Source organism: Ranitomeya imitator, chromosome 1 (assembly GCF_032444005.1).
Source record: "Ranitomeya imitator isolate aRanImi1 chromosome 1, aRanImi1.pri, whole genome shotgun sequence".
NCBI lineage: Eukaryota > Metazoa > Chordata > Amphibia > Anura > Dendrobatidae > Ranitomeya > Ranitomeya imitator.
In genome coordinates, this window is record NC_091282.1 from 679,614,658 (window position 1) to 679,637,369 (window position 22,712).

Here is a 22,712-nt window from a genome sequence, read left to right on the forward strand (position 1 = left end):
AGCGGCATTTAACTAGTCAATAGGTGCGGGCAGATCGCGATTCTGCCCGCGCCTATTACGGGCACATGTCAGCTGTTCAAAACAGCTGATATGTCCCGGCTTTGGTGCGGGCTCACCGCGGAGCCCTGCATCAAAGCAGGGGAGCCGGCATCGGACGGTATAGTACGTCCGATGCCGGTAAGGGGTTAATGCCGCCTGATGCACCAGTAAAAATAGGCTCTGTGACTTTAAGAGTCCCTCCTTCATAAATGAAACAAGATGGGTCTGCTTATGTGTCACACACCACATGGCCAGCTAAGGGTGTTAAATGTTACAATGACATTTCCCAGTGAATGCATTTGTAGTGGTTGAAAGCAATGTTAAAGTTGAAAAACACTTAAAAAACGCTGCATCTGAACTAAGCCCAAGTGGGGAGAAAATGTTCGGTCTGGGGTTAATTATTTGGCCTTACAGGCATGTCATTAACCTGCAAAGGATGTGCGTTAACATATTTCCCAGCTAAATCCGTTTTGGTTTCATTTTAGTGTGTTTTTTGTGGCACCTGGAAAAATGACATGAATCTTGGAAAAAATTGTTTAAAGCTGTGAACTAGGAGTCAGGAATGCTTCCAGGGGCGATCCCCATGATGTTCCTGTGTCATTCGAGCAGTGTTTCCATCATTTTCAGATATTTTTAGACCTTAAAAGGACCCCTGAGGGGATCGCGGTAAAAATACTTGGGTCTCTCATAGACTTACATTGGGCTCGTTGCTCGGGTCGAGTACCCGAGTATTCCAATCTGCTCGACCCGAGCAACGAGCACCAGAGCATTTTAGTGCTCGCTCATCACTAGTTAACATGAAAAGCACAACACTGCAAAGAACAGTTATAAATAAATGTTTAGTGCAATGAAAATTAAGCCCTTAGGTTCATTTACATTGGTATGTTTTCACTTTTCTTGCCAAAAACTATAATGCATCAACCAATTATGCCTAATTTATACTTGAACTGGTCAAACCACTAACACAAAACTACTTTTCAGTAAATACCAGTAAAATACAGTAGGTACAAGATGCTTTTCATTGCAAAACTTCTGAGCAGGACTATATTTTCTTTTAAGGAATGAGAAGTTTTTGCAGAACTTCACTCTTTTCCGCAACGCTTTTGATTACACTATCCACATCAAGATTCATAAGATTTTCCTTCTCTGTTGCCATCAGCATGAAAGAATCCAAATGCTCCTGGGACATTAAGTTCCTTAGACTGCTCTTGATGAACTTCAGGGTGGAAAAACTTCTTTCACAAGCTACATGTGTGAAAGATAATGTGAGTAGGAACTTGTAGGCCAGACCAATCACATTATATGCATCAGTTAATAAATTGTATTGTTGTAAAATTTGATAGCATCAAATAGCACAGTTCTTACATGAAGCACATGACTTATTCACAAGTTCCAATTCTGTGTCATCATCACATTTTGCACAATGGTGTTTAACTGTTGTTTCTCTTGCCACCATTACAGTATATTCTTCAAGTGCAGCTCTTTTTAGCTTGTCCCAGTGTAAAGCTAGATTACTTAATTCAGAGCGCAAATTGTCCATTGTAGATCTTTTAGCAATTCTGAGCAAATGTTTGCTCATTTGTTCAAGTGCTGGTGTCTGAAGGCCTTTATCTCTAATGTCAGGAAAATTTCTAGGGTCCAGTCATGCATACTAAGCATGGAATGTTACGCTGTTGAGAAAACATCGATTCATGCTTTCAAATATTACATCAAAGATGACGTTGTGTACTTGTACTTCATAAGCTTTAATAGCATCTATTATCACCTCATCTTGAGTAGATTCACCAGCCATGGTCTTCTTTCTTCTTAAGGTACCGTCACACTGAACGATATCGCTAGCGATCCATGACGTTGCAGCGTCCTGGCTAGCGATATCGTTCAGTTTGACACGCAGCAGCGATCAGGATCCTGCTGTGATGTCGTTGGTCACTGCAGAAAGTCCAGCACTTTATTTCGTCGCTGGACTCCCTGCAGACATTGCTGAATTGGCGTGTGTGACGCCGATTCAGCAATGTCTTCACTGGTAACCAGGGTAAACATCTAAGGGCCGCGCTTAGTAACCCGATGTTTACCCTGGTTACCAGCGTAAAAGTTAAAAAAAACAAACACTACATACTTACCTTCCGCTGTCTGTCCCCAGCGCTGTGCTTCTCTGCACTGACTGTGAGCGCCGGCCAGCCGGAAAGCACAGCGGTGACGTCACCGCTCTGCTTTCCGGCCGCTGTGCTCACAGTCAGTGCAGGAAAGCACAGCGCCGGGGACAGACAGCGGAAGGTAAGTATGTAGTGTTTGTTTTTTTTACTTTTACGATGGTAACCAGGGTAAACATCGGGTTACTAAGCGCGGCCCTGTGTGACAGCTCTTTAGCGACATCGTTGTCGGTATCGCTGCAGCGTCGCTGAGTGTGAACGTACCTTTAGTCTTAGGAAGATTGAGCTGTACTTCAAGATCACAATCCTCAAGTTCTTGCAGTTTGTTATTTGCCCACCTTATATAATCAACTGCAGTTTTCTTCACTACATCAAAATATATTTAAAGCTTTTTGAGATTCTCCTTTGTTCCAGATACCATGTGATAAGCTGTCAAGATTTCTAGTCCACTTGTTTGTAGATACTTTGACAATGGTGATGTCAACTCAAATATGCGCATAAATATTTGAGCTGTAATCACAGTCTAATACTTCACGGCAGCCGCACAGCTTCACCGCAGCCACCACCCCCGGTAAGGAATAGGATACAAGGATTATAAGAAGCACCACCATTTTATTAATAAATATTTTTTTCTTATTTTTTTTAGTATCAGTGTCAGAAAACTGTCGGTGTACCTCATTTGAATAATGGGTGCAGTCCATTACAACAATCACACACCCTTTGCCGGCTGATTTTATGATAATTGTATCATTAAGTCGAAGTGATATCAATGTTTGTTTTTCTACTAATGGAAGGTTTGTATGTGTGGGAAAGAACCCCCAAGCATTGTTCGTGTGAAAGTTGTTTGACTTCACGGTCGACCAAAGAAATAAAGGTTTCAGTGGCATGATAGGTATGAGGTGAAGAAAAGGTACTAGGATAACGGAGACCAACAGATGAAATGGAGACCTCCGAAGCAGGGCCATCCCCCATTGGGGACCTACTGTTACGGAGGTCTCAGCCAGTGTGCCAAAATGTGCCTTCAGTCTGATAGCACAGTAAAAATATTGTAAGTCTTTTTCCAACTGGAGGGCATCCTAGTTGGGAGTTGGACAAAAGGACAGTCCTTTTTGGAGTACCGAAAGTTCCGCAGGGGAGAGAGAATGGTTTGAAATGTTGATCACCAATTTCAGTGGATTACCTGGGAGCGTGTGGTCATCCTTTCGCCTCGATATTCTGGGTGGTCTGTGTGTTGGTATCCTCCCCTGTGGCCCTTGGGTAAAAAACTTTGCCTGTTTGTGCCCATGGAAGAGTTGCTGCCAGAAATGAATGAACCATATCTGAGTTGGTTTGTCTGACGTCGCCAAGATCCGGTACCGGTGGAGTCGCTCCATTTGTATACCGTTATTGGAATAGTCCTCGTTGTCATGCTGAAAGTTAATTCTTTTGCCTTCATGTAGAGACTTCTGGTGCTCAGTCAAGATTTTGATTCACAAGATGTAAGGGTAGTAGTAAGTTGGGTCTCGATTGCCTGGATGTTTTTCTGGGTTTCAGCGATGGCCTTTTGTAGATGTTCAACAGTGAGGATGATTATGTCTAGCGAGCATTTATTCAGGATTTTCTTATATTTGTCTCAGAATTCTTGATTGTCAAAAAAAAGGTAGGGCGTAGATTGCTCTTTAGACCTCTAGGAATTTTGCTTTGCCTGTGGTATTCCACCAAGGTGGTGCAGTGGAAATCATATGATATCAGCTTTCTTCTTTCCTTTTCATAATTCCTGGTACTCAATTCTTGGGCTGGTGTTTTGAGAAACTCATTAGAGCTAGTTACCTGAGACAGGATATTGGTACTAGTCGCTATGTCATAAGCAAAAGTGTCGGTTGACATTGGAAGACAGGTGCAAACACCAAGTAAAAAAGGATTAGAACGGGGTTAAATTGGTGTCCACTGTCAAAAATACTTGCGAGGTGCTGGTGTAATGGCAGTGAAAGTCCCTAGAACTATGAGTCAATATACACCGCACACTCTTGTGTAGCTCTGCTAAAGAGTATTTTATTGATAAATCAATGGGAGCAAAAAAAATAACACAAATGGAGAGAAGCGACCAAAAATTAAAGACTAGTGATGAGCGAATATACTCGTTACTCGAGATTTCCCGAGCATGCTCGGGGGTCCTCCGAGTATTTTTTAGTGCTCGGAGAATTAGTTTTTCTTGCCGCAGCTGAATGATCTGTTAGCCAGCATAAGTACATGTGGGGATTCCCTAGCAGCCATCAACCCCCACATGTACTCATGCTGGCTAACAGATGTAAATCATTCAGCTGCGACAAGAAAAACTAAATCTCCGAGCACTAAAAAATACTCGGAGGACCCCCGAGCATGCTCGAGAAATCTCGAGTAACGAGTATATTCGCTGATCACTATTAAAGATGTTTCGACCCTCCCGGGACTTAATCATAGAGTCGGTAGAAAAAAGAAGAACATAAATCAATATAACAACATTTTTGTGCATATGCAGATGCAAAATACAAGAAATTATCCAAAAGCCACATAATGAAAAAATCATAATAAAAAGCGACCAAGAAAGGCAAAATAAGCATCAAATCATCATATGTTTCAATAAAATCATTTATTTTTTTTTTACATAAAACTTGCTTGGAGGACTAATTCTTTGTGTAGGTTCTTTTTGTCCCAATATGGGACAATCATTTTTTGCAGGCTGACCGCTTGTATAGCATGGAGATGAAGCAGCATCTCCATGCTGCAGAAACTGTCAGCTCTACACTGACAGAGAGACTTGCTGATCACGCTCAGCGCATGATCAGCAAGTTTCCTAGCTCTGGTAACCCATCATTCCGTGGGGTCTCCGATCCAAAGGCAGAAGGTTTGTCAGCCCTGTCAGCTTCCGGACTGCTGCAATCGTGTTCGTTCAAATTTTGGGGGTTAAAGTGCCGGGAGCGGTGTGTGACCGCTTCTGTGACCTAGTGCCGGGTGTCAGCTGTCACCCGGCGACTATCGCTCTCACACCCCCCATGTGCGAGGGCGATTGCGATGACGTAATATTCCGTTCCTGGTAAAATACGCCCATGGCACATGGACAGAATATTAAGTCTAATGTCAGAAAGGGGTTAAGCACTCCCCTAATGAGCTGTGATGAACCGCATCAGTAGAAGGGAGGAATAAGGGAAAGTGTCTACTGCTGATTATTGAGAGGGGAATACAGCAATTGGCATCATATACCGCCCTCTGAATCGGGTGAGACCTTTCCTTTAATTTTTTTAATGGCGCACGGATTTTCAATATATATAGTGGAAGGGAGACCAAGGAGGAATACAGATTATGGAATGAATATGGGTAAGATGAGTGTATAACTCTTCCCTTTGAAATAGTTGATATTTCCTCCTATACCTACCTATGTCATGCTATGGCCCTTGAGTGAGAATATGTTGTATTATGACCTATGAGGTACTCAGGCTGCATCATGGAGTAAAGGGTCTACATAGTGGAATGCAGATTTAATTGTGTGGTAAGCCACTTCTTGTGCTACATCTGCAATATGCTAACATGTGTACAAACATATAGAGCTGTTACAAAGTTTTAAATTGGACTTAAGTTGCATTCTGTGATAGTCAACCGAATGTGCAATATCTGAGATATTATGTATGTACTGAGGTGGGTCTCACACATGATTGTGCTAAAATCCTCACTCGCTCTTGTTTAAGTACAATTGGTGCGTACTGGTACAGCAATGTCTAGAATATTGCTGTCCTTGGATACTAGTACTGTTGTCTCCCCTCTAGAGGGAGGACTGAGTGTCCTCTGGGTCTTCTTAAACAGACCAATACATTTTTGTGTGCACCACTATATTTGATTGTACTTGCACCTTAAGTAAGTCATTAATTTTAAACTTTAATGTTAATTTTATTCCAATATGCTATAAGTTGAGCTCTGGTAACATAATTATATAGTAAATTTGCATCTTTTATCGCTTCTATGTACTAAGCTTAGTTCTATTAACATATGTAATACACTTGTTTCTGGTACTGCATCTATGAAGTAAGCTTGGCTCTCTTTTTGTATTGTAGAAAATCCAGGTAGGCTATAGTTAAATATTAGCACTGATGGTCCTCATTAGATGCCCCTGAATAGCTGTGACTAGAACCAGCCCATGTGTTCACTGGTCAGTCAGATGGGGAAAGTTGAACACGGTGGGTTCTGTTGAGGTAAAGAGAGTCAAGCCAGAATCTCTGTGAGAAGAGACAGCACAGGCCATGTGCACCAAACTGCAAGTATTACTGGTTGATATGTATTATTATTATTACTATTTATTTATATAGCGCCATTAATTCCATGGTGCTGTACATGAGAAAGGGGTTACGTACAGAGTTATAGATATCGTTTACAGTAAACAAATTTACAATGACAGACTGGTACAGAGGGGAGAGGACCCTGTCCTTGCAGACTATGTATGATAGCTGTTTTGTGTGACCGATCTGAGACTGTCTCAGCCGTGTCTGAGTAGCCAGGGACTGAATTGTTTAGTTAGCTCCTGGACCAGGCTGAGAAAAATAAAATCAGCTCACCTTGTCTTTTATCTTGACCTCCTGTGTGATTGATATGGAAATTTGGGTTGGATAAATCTACCTGTGTGTGCTGCGGCCGCTCCCAATTATTTTTGAGCCCTCAAGAAAGAATGAGTCTGACACGTGGTGACAGCTTGACATTCAATCAAAGACCAAAGATTTATTTCCTGATACATAGTTTTTATAATAACATATAGAAAGGAGTGGTTGGGGCGGTTAGTTAATTAACATACAATTCAGTTATTGGTTATCTGATATATATGGAACATTGTGATTAATGCGCATATGACTGCTGATTATGCAACTAAAATGTAGCTCTCGGTATGTAGGGCAAAGTTGAGGCATCTGACCAGGACTTAGTACATTTGGCACTGTTGATCTGCCATTTCAGAAGACTCAGCGGTATCAGTCCCGAACATCTGGTCCAACTTCATGTTTTTTAAGGTGTTTGAGACATAGCGGAAAGTACCGAGCACAATCTGGCCTAGCTCATGTGGTAAAATTGAGCAATTGATTATAAAGTAGCTGAGTAGATAGTTATATATTTGTTTTTGTGTAAGTATATGTGATTTAAGGAATATATATATATGATTTAAAGGCGTATATATGGTTTAAAGGAGTATACATGCAAGTGAGATCTACATGATATACATATTTCTATCACAAGCCCCCCTTAGATATCACTTGCGCTAAGCCTAGCCTCCTGTCCCAAAGCGCTGCAACTCTTTTGTGCTGCCGGCGAACTGACGCAAGCCTAATGCCTACGCCCTACACCGTACAGACTTTCGCAATGGGCGATCAGGAGATCTGTCCCTAAACGGGGGTAGAAACATGCATGGTCTCATATTGGCGACTCTGTTCGATCAGTTCCACATATTCGTCGTCATCATCAGGATTGGAGGAGCCATCAGGTGGGTAAATCTGAATTCGGATAGGTTCGTCCAGGAGGAGATGCGGCATCAGGTTTGTTGTTTCCTTTACTGTCTTTTCCATCATCCTGCGGATACAAGGGATTACGCAGCAACCAGAAATTATCACAAGAACAAAAATAACAAGTATGGCTGCCCCAATCTGTGCTAGCATCCTTTGCCACCCACTCATCCACCCAAAGTACTGGTCCCAAGGATCTTTCACTCCTGAATTCTGTTTCAATTCCTCAGACAGCTCAGTGAGTTTCTGTATTGCCACTGTGACTTTACCATTGGGGCCAGTATTGTCTGGGATGTAGGTGCAACAGGTGTCTTTGATCATCTTACAAACACCTCCTTTTTCAGCTAGTATCATGTCTAAGGCCATTCTATTCTGAAATGCCACGATGGAAGTGGGGCCCAACTGGTCTGCCAGACCTTTCAGAGCATCTCGGGTGTAGTTAACAAATCTCTGCTGGTTGTAATACACATAATTTATCCAATCAACATTTTTGTTCACAGTTATTATTGGCAATAATGATTCAAATTCTGCCTTAACTTGGTCTCTGGCCTTGAATTCATCAGGTACCCCCCTAGGTACACCTACGGTGTCTATATAAACATGTGGATCGAAGCTGCCTTTTGGAGTACTTGCCCTTTTTGTCCTGTTCTTTGCAGTACTGGGTGTGAACTCATGGGTGTAGGGAAAAAGGTGGAAGGGCATCAGAACTTTTGCCAGAGCACATTGGCCTACCCAAACACCTTCCAGTCTACTACGTATTTTCATGTCACCACAGATCCAGTATATGTCACCCAGGGAAACCACATGATTAACTAGGTTGTCAGTGATGGTACTGTACTCTGAGTAGAACCCCTCGGTGAAGTTTTTTACATCCCTGCCAGTCCTGTGCGTGTGTAACAGGTGTAATTACCAGGGTATATTGTTATTCCAGTCCCTGAGGGTGTGTCTCTAGTCATGAGTGGGTATTTAGACTTCCAATCTTCACAGGATGCGGAATGAGATGAGTTAGTGTATATGCTGAGGAAACAGGCCCGCTGGGATTCTGGGATGTCGAGTGGCACTGTGCCCAGGTGGGGTCTGGCTCCGGCACATGCATAACAGCCACTCCCATTATGCTGTTGGGCTGGGTATCTTACCCATTCCAGCCAGTAATTGGTTTCAGAAAACCCAGTCTCTACTGCTAAAGTCTCCTCATAGGTTGGGTCTGTCAATACCATTACGTTACTAGGGATCTCCTGAGTCACATTGGGCTTGTCAGCTACATTTGCCAGTTTGAATTTTCCTGTGTACTGTACGGGGGGTTTGCGCTCACCACTTGGGGGTGTGCTGCTCATTATATAAGTACCGGCATCACCTGGGGAGGGGTTTTCAATGCTAAGTATGAGTCTATTGCATTCTCCCCTGGTGCTGCACCCCTTCCTGAAAGCCTGCTTTGTAAGGCGCATACGGTCAATTAGTGATTTGCCATCTTTATCTTTCTTGTTTAGGGCTAATGAGGGTTTGTATCCCCAACTGTCACCAGTGTTCCAGGCTGCTGCTCCCCAATATTCACATTTGTCTCCCCAATATTCATCTGCAACATAAATATACTGAGTCCCACGCCCCAAGCTGTCCAGCAGTGTGGATGGGCAGTGTACCACATCGCAGTAATCAAACAGGTATGTAAGTATGTGGGCTGATGTATCGAACCAGAAAATGGTGTAGTCCCCATCTTTGGTGATCTCCCCTCCCAGGGGGGGGGGGGAGGGGGGGGCACGTGGAGCTTCTGCCCCCAGAATATGTATCACACAGAGGATGTACAGGATCATTCTGGCTTAGGCGTATCTTCTGGTACGGGAGCCTTCTTGCAGTGCGATGCATGGATCCAAGTGGGCCTTCCCTCTAGTTTCACAGAGGTTGGTGTCGTCAGCAGCACTTGGAAGGGACCGTCAAATCTGGGGTCGAGCGTTCTCCTCACAAACTTCTTCACCAACACCCAGTCTCCTGGTTTCAGGGAGTGTGAACCGGGTACCAATCCTGGATCTGGTAATGAAGAGAAAACTCGAGAATGGATGTTAGCAAGTTTCTTGGTGAGTTCAATTACGTAAGCAGACAAAGTATCATATTGCATTGTCAACTGCTGAGGGAAGAATACCCCTAGCCGAGGGCTGGACCCAAACAGAATCTCATGAGGTGACAGCTTTTCTGGGCCCCGGGGAGTGTGCCTGACACTAAACAGTGCGATGGGGAGTGTTTCATGCCATGGTTTGCGTGTCTCTTGGGCAACTTTTAGCATCCTGTTTTTGAGTGTCCCATTCAGTGTTTCTACTTTCCCGCTACTCTGGGGGTGGTAGGGAGTGTGTAGGCCTAAGTCTGACCCTACTGCTGACCAGATCTCCATTGTGAGGTTTGCTGTGAATGCGGGCCCCTGATCACTCTCTATCACTTCGGGGACCCCGTATCTGCACACGATCTCTGAGAGTAGCTTCTTTGCAGTAGTCTTTGCTGACTGATTCCTCACTGGGAAAGTTTCTGGCCATCCTGAAAACACGTCCACGACCACAAGGGCATATTCGAATCCTCCACTTGGCGGCATCTGGATGTGTTCTATCTGGATCCTCTGGAAGGGGTACAGCGGTCTGGCAAGATGATGTGTGGGAACTTTCTCCATTCTTCCAGGGTTGTATTTGCCGCAGGTCAGACAGCTGCTAGTGAACTTGGCTGTTAGGGTGGAGATCCCTGGAGCGAACCAGTAAGCACCAATCAGATCATTCATCTGTGTCTTTGATCTGTGCGTGGGCCCATGTGCCCACTGGACCACCATAGGGTAGATGCTTCGGGGTAAACAGGGTTTGCAGTCCATTGAGTATACCCTTCCTTCTTGATGTGTTGCACCCTTCCGCATCCAATTCTTCTTCTCCTCCTTTGGGGCTTGTTCTTGCAACTTCTTGAATAGATCCCAAGACGTCATCTCATCTGGTGTCTTGTCCTCAGTTGCCACGTAGTAGCCGTCCGGCTCTACGACCTCTCTTATTTCTCCATACTGTCTTCCTTTGGCGGCTTCTTTGGCTGCCATATCCGCCATGTTGTTGCCCCGTGCCTCTACTGTGTTCAGTTTTCCATGTGCTTTGACCTTCAGTACTGCCACCATTTTTGGGAGTTGGAGTGCGCTCAGTAGGTCTTTAATAGCTCCATGATGCTTTACGGTTGTTCCACTTACTGTGATGAAGTCTCTTGCAGCCCAGATGGGTCCGAAGTCATGTGCTATGCCATGCGAATACCTTGAATCAGTGTAAATGTTCGCAGTTTTGCCTTCTGCAATCTGGCAAGCCTTCGTCAGCGCTATCAGTTCTGCTTCTTGGGCTGACAGGCTAGGTGGCAGACTCCTGGACCACAGGATTTCTTGATTGCTGGTCACTGCACATCCCGTGTGAAATCTTCCTTCATCATATGCAAATCTGGAGCCATCTACATAGAGGATCAACTCTGAGTTGGCCAGTGGCTCTTCTGCCACATTGGGTAGTCCTGCTGTTTCCTGTTGCATGATGCTGAAACAATCATGCTCATCCGGTCGGAGCAAATCCAGATCCTTGTGGAAGGTATCATGCAGACTCTAATCTGGAGGGTTCGTATCTGTATCCCCCCTTGGGAGTGGGAGTAGAGTGGCCGGATTGAGGACTGTACATCTGGAGATGGTGACGTTGTCAGGCAGTAGTAGGGAGCACTGTAGACGAAGATGTCTTGCGGTGGAGAGATGTTTTGGCTGGGTTTGATTGAGAATTGCTGAGATGTCATGTGGAGCCAGGATTTCCAGTGGATGTCCAAGAATGATGTCAGCTGTTTTGTCCAGGAGGGCGTGTGCTGCAAATACTGCTCTCATGCAGGAGGGGGCTCCCCTTGCAACTGGATCCAGGCGAGCTGAAAAATAGCCTAGAGGTCTCTGTCTTCCCCCGTGAGTCTGTGTCAGGACTCCAGTAGCATGGCCTTCTTTCTCCATCAGGTAGAGACGGAATGGCTTCTCATAGTCAGGTAGGCCTATCGCTGGCGCTGAGACTACTGAGTCTTTTAGCTTCTTGAACGAAATGAACGCCACATCTGTTAGCAGGAACGGGGTTACGTTAACGCAGTCATACAGAGGTTGCATTAGGACTGAAGCATCAGGGATCCAGGCTCTGCAATATGAAACTAGACCAAGGAAGGCCTGTAGCGCCTTTGGAGTTGTTGGAGGAGCCATCTTCCGGTGTGGTCTTCCGGTCATCTGTCAGGTGTTTAGTCTGGTGAGCAATGCAGTGCCCAAGGAACATAACTCGCTTCAGACACCACTGGACTTTGTTCTTTGAGACCTTGCAGTGTTGTTTCGCCAGGTAGAGTAGGAGAGACACGGAATGTGCTTTACACGTGTCAAAGTCAACTGCACAAAGGAGTAGATCATCCATGTACTGTAGCAGGGTCACTTCTGCATGTTCTGTGATCCAGTTGGCGAGAACTGTGGATATTGCTTTGGTGAATTGCGAGGGGCTGTTCTGGGCCCCCTGGGGCATCACCGCCCATGTGTACTGTGCCCCCTGATGCGTGAAGGCAAACAGGAACTGGTCGTCTGGATGGAGGGGAACACTGAAGAAAGCATTTGCCAGGTCGATCACCGTGAACACTGTTGCTGTGGAAGGCACATTTGAGAGCAGGGTGTGTGGATTCGGCACGATTGGAGTTTCAAATACTGTAGCGTCATTCACCGCTCTTAGGTCATGTACCATTCTGAACTTGGCTGGCTCTCCTTTTACAGTCTTTTTCTTGACGGGGAAAAGCGGGGTATTGCAAGGAGAGGTGCAGGGGACAACGACCCTTATTTCCAGGAACACCTTCAATTGGTCTGAGACGGCTTGACTCTGTGCGATGGACAAGGGATACTGGGCCTTACGAGGATATGGAGTACCTGGCTTGAGCGATACCCGCACCGGGGCAACCTGAAGTTTTCCCACATCTTGGGGTCCCTTAGACCATAGACTTTCTGGTACTACGTCCAGTACCTCCTTGGGTAGGCCTTCATGGGTTGTTTGAGGTTCCTGTAAGGCTGCCAGCATGACTGACTCTTCCTGGGTCAGAGGTGAAGAAAAGGTCACGGTCCCATCTTCCTGGAACACTATGGTTGCTTTTAGTTTCTGTAGAAGGTCTGCCCCCAGTAGGTTGAGTGGGCAGGTTCTTGACACCACAAACTGGGACAGGATAGAGTGTCCTGGCTGAGTGCACACGCTCAGAGGCTTTGTAAGCTGAGAATTTCTGACTTGACCGTCGATGCCTACGCAAGACACAGAGGATTCTGATAGGCAGGAAGGGTCGGGGAGTTCCACATGTCTCATCACACTTCTGGCTGCACCAGTGTCCACAAGAAAAGACCTGACAACGCCATCCACTTTCAGGGTAATTTGAGGGGTTGGTCCTGCTGAAGGGGTTTTGCATGTCAGGAGCGTGGTGTCTTGCGGACCTGGCTTGCCCCTGTCCTATGGATGGGGCGCTTCACTGTCCACCTTGTCTGCTCCTCGGCTTGCTCCTCTGGGCAGGGTCTTGGGTTGTGATGGAGCTCTGCACCGGCTCTGGTAATGACCCAATTTGCCGCAGTTGAAACATCTGACGTTCCTTCTGTCTCGGTATTGCGGTGGCTCTTCAGAGTCTATGGCCGCCATAAGGGGTGTTGTCTTCCGTAATCCTGGTTGGGACTCGATCCCTTTGGCTACGGTGAGCAGGGTGTCCATTGCTATTGACCTGTACTCGGGTCTAGCCACTATCAGTGGCTTCTTGATTGGTTCTCTGAGTCCATGCACAAAGGCCTGTGCCAACATCTGCCTGTGTATCTGATCATGAATTGTGAAGCCCAGGTCCTGAAAAACCTGCATTACTCTGCCATGAAACTTCTCCACAGACTCTGTCTTCTCCTGACTCATGTCATGTAAGCTGAGGGCCTGTCCGGCCAGCCTGCCTTTGGCCCACTCTCTGAGTTGTTCAATCAGCTTTGGCCCTGACTCCCGGGCATGTACGTCTAAATCTGCTGAAAGCTTGAAGTGTTCTTTCATGATTGGCCAGAAGGCATCACCTGCCTTTATCTCCATCACTGCCCACAGATCATTCCAGGTGGCTGCATATGTGCGCTGGTTCTGCTGCATTCATCTGTAGAATGGCATGGGGTGCATCTCTGGATCTGGAAGATTGTTGAGGATACTGGTCACCTGACTTGGGGTGAAGTGCACATAGTGTAATGGTGGTGCTTCTATCTGCCCCTGTCTCCTAGGTGCCCGTGGGTTTTTCTTTCTAGTACTGGGTAGCATGTATGAAGTCCCCTCTTCATCCTCATCAGAGGAATAGTTGTGATAGAGTGCACTGGGGTCATGCAGTGGCTGATAAGCGGTCTTGGATATTGTCTTTTTGTGAGAGGATGTGTCTCCACCCTGCTGAGGCTGTGGAGGATTATAGTTCCATTGTGGTGTGAATGTTGACTGCTCTGACCGGGGATACTGATCACCATCTGATGGTGATGCCTGTCTCCCCCCCCCCCCCCCCCCGTCCCCGAGCTGCCTGCTGCTGGGTGTGCCTGGGGGAAGCCTGCTGCGGCTTGGGGGGTGCCTTTTACTGGGGGATCTCCACCTTCCTCCCCCGATACCATGACTGTCAGAGGCTGGGCTGTATTGGGAACATAGAATGTGCCTTGTGCTGTGAGCACTGGATACAGAGACACCACACTGCCTGGACTCGGCACCTGCCCGACAGGCAGCAAATCAGGAGAAGGAGAGTGTGACACAGAATGAGATATGAGGTGCGCAGAAAGCGGAGATGAAGGATGGGAGGGATTAACTGAGTGAGGAAAAGACGGGTGATTTAGAGGAAGGGGAGAGTGCTTCGGAGAGAGAGAGGGAGGAGGAGATGAAAAGTGTGATGAAGGAGGTGGGTGTGGTGTAGGAGGAGGAGATGAAAAGTGTGATGAAGGAGGTGGGTGTGATGAAGGAGGTGGGTGTGGTGCAGGAGGAGGAGATGAAGAAGAAAAAGGGGTTGATGAAAGGCGTATAGGAGGAGGAGGTGCGGAATAATGAGAAGGTTGAGGAAGAGAAAGAGGAGGAGAAAGAGGTGGAGAGGGCAGTGCAGAAGACGGAGAGGAAAAATATGGTGGAGAAAGACAAGAGAATTCCTTCTTCTTTGATGCAGCCCGTGCCGGCATCGTCAGAGTACAGTGCCATCTCCCTGTAAAAAGTTTGGGCGGGGCGCACCACATGCTGAGCAAGTCTCCCTGTACAATGGATTCTGCTGGGTGCAGACTGCACACACCCAATATTTTTCATCCCCATATGGGGGAGGTGCTGATGGTTTAACACCTTTCCCTACTTTCTACACATAAAAATCACTTCCTGACTCCTTCACATATCTTTCGGCGCTCCCCAAACGTTGTAAGTCTGTAGCCACCTTATACCATGCTGTTGCAGTGGGCAGCAAGTTAGTATCAACTAGCTTTCCTTTCTTTCTTTTTAATACATCCTGCCACTCTGCAGCTCTAAGCCTGCCTCCCTGATGGATTTCACATACTTTCATGAGCTGCCTGTAATTCTTCACATATCTGACACCTTCGTGCTCTGCTACTAATTGAGGAGCCGTTTTCTCATCAGGAAGCAAAAGGCTCTCCTGTTGCTTGGCCAAATTATTCCCCATTGCAAAAAGAGAAATAAAAAACACAACAAAAAAAATCTCAAGGAGGTAAGTATATAAAAACACGAAAAATAGAAGAAAAAGGGAGCTTTCAAAAAATTGATGCAAGATGTTGAAATCAAAACATAAAAGAACCATCAAAAACTCGGTACACGATCCAAAATTCAGGATCTTTACAGAAAAGGCAGCAACACTTACCTGCCCAGATCTTGGAACAAATGCACTGCAGGGTGCAGCCAACCCATAAAGCAAGATGTTAGCAACACAAGTGCAAAATACCAGATCAACAGCCACTCTCCACATACCCACTCCTGGAGGGGGTGACTGCCCAGTATGCAATTGCACAATAAAGGCCCACATAGGGTGTTCGGTCTCGCATGAGGGGTGTTCACACTGGGATGCATTGAGAGTGTACTGGCCAGCCCGCCTAATCGAAAAGTAGGGGCGTGACTAATAGGCTGAGAACCAGACACTATGCAGTACCATTGTGTGAACAACACCCTATGTGGGCCTTTATTGTGCAATTGCATACTGGGCAGTCACCCCCTCCATAAAATTAAAACGGCTTCTCTTCTCCCCCTTTTTTTCTTTCTTTGTCCTCTGCGCTTAAATGCAGTCAGAGACACACTTCCCCTTTTTATCAGCAGCTGCTCTTTTACCCCAAAATCACGTATGTCACATCAAAGATGACAGATATCATTTAGTTTCACCTCTTCAAATAAATGTCATATATATGCAAAAACAGGAAACTTAGCAACAAAAAGAAGAGGGAAAAAAAAAAAGACAAAAAAACGGTTGTGACCGTGTGATTTACAATGCATATATTTCTCCTAACTGCATGGAGGAGGGGAAGTTCTAAATAGAGAACAGACGGGGAGAGAGAGGGAAAAAAAACTTCTTTTTCAATTCTATGCAGTTAAGCAACAGTACGTGACATTAACAGACAAAGAACATTGACATCCAGGAGATTCGACACCCTCTTTATTATTCTTTGACACGTGCAGGGTGCGCTGGGAAACAGACTACTGCCAATCGCACTGAGCACACCTATGCCCGGGCCACCTGAGTGAGAAACACAACATGTGGGAATTCTACCACCCCGGTCCGACCTATCTAACTAGATAGTCGGCACTACGGGAATCTGCAGTAGCCCTCTAAGTTATCACTACCCGTGCCTGGAGCCTGGGACCACCTGCCCCGGGAGTACCTGTCCCTCCTATGCACGGGAATCCTGCAATAGCTTATCGAGCGATTTGACTTCCTGCGGTCTGTTACCCAGCAACCACAAACAGTCACTGTTCCTTGCTTCTCCCGGATGTTACACAAACACAGAACATATACACGGCACACAGCAGACACCTTGACTTATATCCCAGGGTTTAGGTTCAGGTTCGGACTTTTTACACTACCTGGGAATGCGGTGGTGACCACACCTGACCGACTAAAGGTACAGACCCGGACTCGGCACAGGGGACATTCAGGTAAGATGATAGAATTTTCTTACCTTACTCTGATGGAGCTGCAGTCTCCGTCCCGTGGGCCAAGGCCGTGGCCCGCACCCTCGTCTGTCCGGTCAGCAGGATCCCCTCCTGTGATATCTTCGTCCGGCCCCACGTTGGGCGCCACTTGATATGGAAATTTGGGTTGGATAAATCTACCCGTGTGTGCTGCGGCCGCTCCCAATTATTTTTGAGCCCTCAAGAAAGAATGAGTCTGACACGTGGTGACAGCTTGACATTCAATCAAAGACCGAAGATTTATTTCCTGATACATAGTTTTTATAATAACATATAGAAAGGAGTGGTTGGGGCGGTTAGTTAATTAACATACAATTCAGTTATTGGTTATCTGATATATATGGAACATTGTGATTAATGCGCATATGACTGCTGATTATGCAACTAAAATGTAGCTCTCGGTATTTAGGGCAAAGTTGAGGCATCTGACCAGGACTTAGTACATTTGGCACTGTTGATCTGCCATTTCAGAAGACTCAACGGTATCAGTCCCGAACATCTGGTCCAACTTCCCGTTTTTTAAGGTGTTTGAGACATAGCGGAAAGTACCGAGCACAATCTGGCCTAGCTCATGTGGTAAAATTGAGCAATTGATTATAAAGTAGCTGAGTAGATAGTTATATATTTGCTTTTGTGTAAGTATATGTGATTTAAAGGAATATATATATATATGATTTAAAGGCGTATATATGGTTTAAAGGAGTATACATGCAAGTGAGATCTACATGATATACATATTTCTATCACATGACCACCAAACACCTCGCATGGATTAGGGTGAAGTAGCCACAATGAATCCAACAGAAAAGCAGATGTGTCCAGAGAGTGGTAAAGGTAAAAAATAACTTTTAATGAAAATATATTTAAAATACATCCATACATATGGTATCCAGCACTCAGTACACACTGGCTAAGGAACCTAATGACGATCTACACGTTTCGATCTGGTGGTCTTAGTCATGATTTCATGAAACAAAACCGGGCTGGTGATTTTATGTTTATGGTTTTGTTTATGGTACAGCCAGTAGAAATACACACTTTTTTGTGCGCGATATCAAAACCCTTGTGGCTTCGTGTGAACCCCTACAGTATCTATGACAAAAATAAGTCCATGAATCCACTGGGTACATGTTCAATTAAAAACTAGGCCATTAAGCCAAAAGAGTAATATTAAAGGCCATTAAGCCACTCAAAATGAGATTAACATAAAGAGAAAAAAGGAGTATTTATAGAAAAAAAAACACTTGAAATTTTATTGAAAATATACATGATGACAAAAGAATCAGCACATTGACAACCAAGCTAAATGTTCAAGGTGAGACAGGTATATAGAGAAATATAAAATATTTAATAATGGGACATAGTGGTCAAACGAAAGGAGTGTCACGAGTAAAGCTAGGGGTGTCCTAGCTTGTCCTGCTCCCCGGATTACTTCTGAAGATGAAGACGCCGGGGCTAATGTACCATGCCTTAGCTCCTGAATCCGCCCTCAGTCTGTACACTTCCCAAACCCAGGGAAGAGGGGAGTAGCATTGTACTGTAATACACCAACCAGACTAACAAGTTAAAACGAACAGAGATAATTATACATTTTTATAACGCCATTTATTCCATGGCGCTTTACATGTGAACTGGGCAAATATAGACAAGTACAATAAACATGAGTAAAACAAGGCACAAACAAGTACAGGAAGATTGAGGACCCTGCCCGTGAGGGCTCACAATCTACAGGGGATCGGTGTAGATACACTAGGAAAAGGTAGAGTTGGTCATGCGGCGGTTCAGTAGACAGAGGATCGCTGCAGGTTGTAGGCTTGTCGGAAGAGATGAGTCTTCAGGTTCATTTTGAAGATTTCTGTGGTAGGAGAGAGCCTGATGTGTTGGGGTAGAGTTCCAGAGTATTGGGGAAGCACGAGAGAAGTCTTCTATGCGGTTGTGGGAGGAAGAGATGAGAGAGGAGTAGAGAAGGAGATCATGAGAGGATCGAAGGTTGCGTGTAGGTAGGTACTGGGAGACCATGTCACAGATGTATGGAGAAGACAGGTTATGAATGGCTTTGTATGTCATTTTTAGTGTTTTGAACTGTAGCCTCAGGGCAATAGGAAGCCAATGAAGGTACTGGCAGAGAGGAGAGGCTGGGGAATAACGGGGAGACAGGTGGATTAGTCGGGCAGCAGAGTTTAGGATGGATTGGAGTGGTGCCAGAGTGCTAGAGGGGAGGCCAGAGAGTAGGAGGTTAAGGTAGTCCAGGCGAGAGATGATAAGGGCATGCACTAGTGTTTTTGTGGTTTCATGGTCAAGGAATGCACGGATGTGGGGAAACATTTTTGAGTTGGAATCGGCAAGAAGAGGCAAGGGCTTGGACATGTGGCTTGAAAGAGAGGGCAGAGTCAAGAATCACCCTGAGGCACCGAGCGTGAGGGACTGGGGAAAGTGAGCAGCCATTGACATTGATGGATAGGTCGGATGGAGGGGAAGAGTGAGGTGGGGGAAAGATGATGAATTCTCTTTTGTCCATGTTCAGTTTTAGAAAGCGAGCAAAAAAAGATGAAATAGCAGACATACATTGTGGGATTTTGGTCAGTAAGGAAATGAGGTCAGGTCCAGATAAGATCTGCGTGTCATCAGCGTAGAAATGATATTGTAAACTGTGGGATTCTATGAGCTGTCCCAGGCTGAAGGTGTAGATGGAGAAGAGTAGGGGTCCTAGAACTGAGTCATGGGAAACACCGACAGACAGGGGGCGAGATGAGGAGGTGGGGTGGGAGAGGGAGACAGAGTGTCCGGTCTGTTAGATATGATGAGATCCAGGATAGGGATGCCAAGATGAGAGAATCTGTAACAGGAGGGAATGGTCCACAGTGTCGAAGGCAGAAGACAGGTCCAGGAGGAGGAGGACACAATAGCGTTGCTTGCTCTTGGCGGATAGTTGGTCGTCGGTCACTTTAGTTAGGGCAGTTTCAGTTGAGTTCTGTGGTCGGCAGCCAGATTGTAACCGGTCAAAGAGGGAGCAGGAGGAGAGGTGGGATTACAGTTCAAGATGGACATGTTGTTCCAGTAGTTTGGAGGCATAAGAGAGAAGGGATACTGGGCGATAGCTGGACACAGAGGATGGGTCGAGGGAGGGTTTTTTGAGGATATGTGTGATTGATGCATGTTTGAAGGATGAGGGGAAGACACCGTTTGTAAGTGAAAGGTTGAAGAGTTGTGTTAGGGTTGGGATGAAGACTTTGGTGAGGTTAGCGATGAGGTTCGACGGGAGTGGGTCAAGCGTACAAGTGGTGAGATGTGATCTTGACAGAAGGGTGGAGAGCTGATTGTCTGTCATGATGGAGAAGCTGGCTTTGGAAGAACTGGGCTGAGTAGTCAAGAGGAGGGGCATTGGGGGCTGCGGGCTACAGCTTTGTCTGATGTTATCGATCTTCTGCTTAAAGAAAGGCAAAGCAGAAATGAGAGGAGAGGGAGGAGGTGCTGGGGGACGGAGTAAAGAATTGAAAGTGTTGAAGAGCTGTTTAGGGTTGTAAGTCAGGGAGGATATGAGAGATGAGAAGTAGGTCTGTTTTGCAGCAGTGAAAGTGGACTTGAAGCTGGCGAGGGACTGCTTGTATGCGGTAAAGTGCTCAGCAGAACGAGATCTCTTCCATCTCTGCTCAGCGACCCTGGAAGCCCGTCTCAGTTCTTTGGTCAGGCTGGTCAGCCAGGGCTGCCTGTTGATTGCATGTTTTGCTATGCGTGAGGGGGTGGCCGAATCAAGTGTAGCTGTTATTGTGGTGTTGTAAAAAGTGGCAGCAGCATCTGTGTCATGGAAAGAAGCTATGTCTGTAAGAGAGAGAAGGGACTCAGAGAGAGAATATATAGGAGATGGGAGTGGTTAACAGCGCACAGCTGAGCCTTTAGCAGGAAAGCTTCCAAGAGCTCTCAACTGAGCAAAATAACCCTTTTACTACTAAAATAAACTTGCAACATTTAATATGAACATGAAGTGCTTCTAATCAGTGCAGGAGGAGAAATCAGACGCTGCTGTCTTCTGGTTCCTCTCTGTCCCGGTTAACCCATGACAGAGTTTCCTCGGCACAGAAGTGGTAAGTAGCAAAAAGATGCCTATGACCATAGAGTATTAGACAAATTGGCCGCGAATATTTTGTAAAAAGTAAGAAAACTTAGGGAATGAACATCCTACTGGCAGGAGAGAGTGCATGTCTAAGCCTGTGTGTGCACAGCATAACGAATCAGAGGCCTGTAGTATTGACATTGGTGCTGAAGTTGAGCCATCATACTAACAGCACTTCTAAGGGCTAATCGTTTGCTTTGCTGTTTATATCACATACAATCTGCATTTTGCTTAGGAAGGGAGAGAGTTGCAAGAGCAGGGAGAGTGATAGAATCCAGTCTGTAGACAGGGATTAGGGCTGTGCAGTTTGTTTGCAAATATTTAGCTGCAACTTTTTTTTTTTTTTTTTTTTTGGGGGGGGGAGACGTGTTAAAAAATTGAATGTATTTTGATTTATTGAGCAATAGGTGATTTGCACTACTTTTTGTGTTACATACCACTCCAAAAAAGATAAAACATTTCATTGGGTTAAAATTCTTACCCATACATAATTCAGTGTCCTGGAGTGATTTTATATGACACGCCAAAGAAGAGTTTAAATAATTAGCAGGCTTAAATTTGTTACCCATACTGTATTCCATGGGTACATTTCCTGTGATCTATAAAACTGAAAAAAAAAAAAAACTAGAAAAAAATATTAAGAGTTGGCTGGATTAGTTCTCATCCATACACTACATACTAGTTCTACATTCCATACACTATACACTACATGGTATGGGGAACACTTCTTGTGAACTATAAAACTAAAAAAAGCGATAAAATTTTTGCAGGCTTAAATTTCAAACCTATACAGAATCACGTGGTTTTGGTACATTTCTATGGCATATAACACTCCAAAAATGTGTTTAAATATTTTTTTTCTGGATTGAATTTGATTGTCATTCATACACTTCCGTTACATTACGGTGATATCACACTTTCCAAAACTGCTTTGATTTGCTGGAGGTGACCAATTTTTTTTTTATCTTGTTAAAAATAAACTTGGTTTTAAGAAACCTAGCAATTGCAAAATGCGTAAGGCTGCAGAATGGGACTGCGAAGTTGAAGTGCTGATGATGGTGCACGCAGATGTCTAGGATATGGGGCTTGTGAAAATATGCCTGTTGCTGGAGAACAGAAAAACACGACCATCCACGACCCATAGGTTCCTGTTCCACTTTGCAGGGAGGCACGGTACATCACTTCTGAATCTGAAGCCAGAACACTGAGAACAGCTGCTCGGTTGGATAGGAGATAATGCTTCCGGCAGACTTTGCAGCACCACACAGTCTTCCACATAGTCCAGTCTCACCAGAGTACAGTCTGGATCACTCAATTCACTTAAAAAAAGCAATTAAACATTTTGCAGGTTTAAATTTGTCAGCCATACAGTATTATGTGGTCTGGGGTACATTTCCTGTGATACACAGTACAGACCAAAAGTTTGGACACACCTTCTCATTTAAAGATTTTTCTGTATTTTCATGACTATGAAAATTGTACATTCACACTGAAGGCATCAAAACTATGAATTAACACATGTGGAATTATATACTTAACAAAAAAGTGTGGAACAACTGAAATTATGTCTTATATTCTAGGTTCTTCAAAGTAGCCACCTTTTGCTTTGATGGCTGCTTTGCACACTCTTGGCATTCTCTTGATGAGCTTCAAGAGGTAGTCACCTGGAATGGTCTTCCAACAATCTTGAAGAAATTCCCAGAGATGCTTAGCACTTGTTGGCCCTTTTGCCTTCACT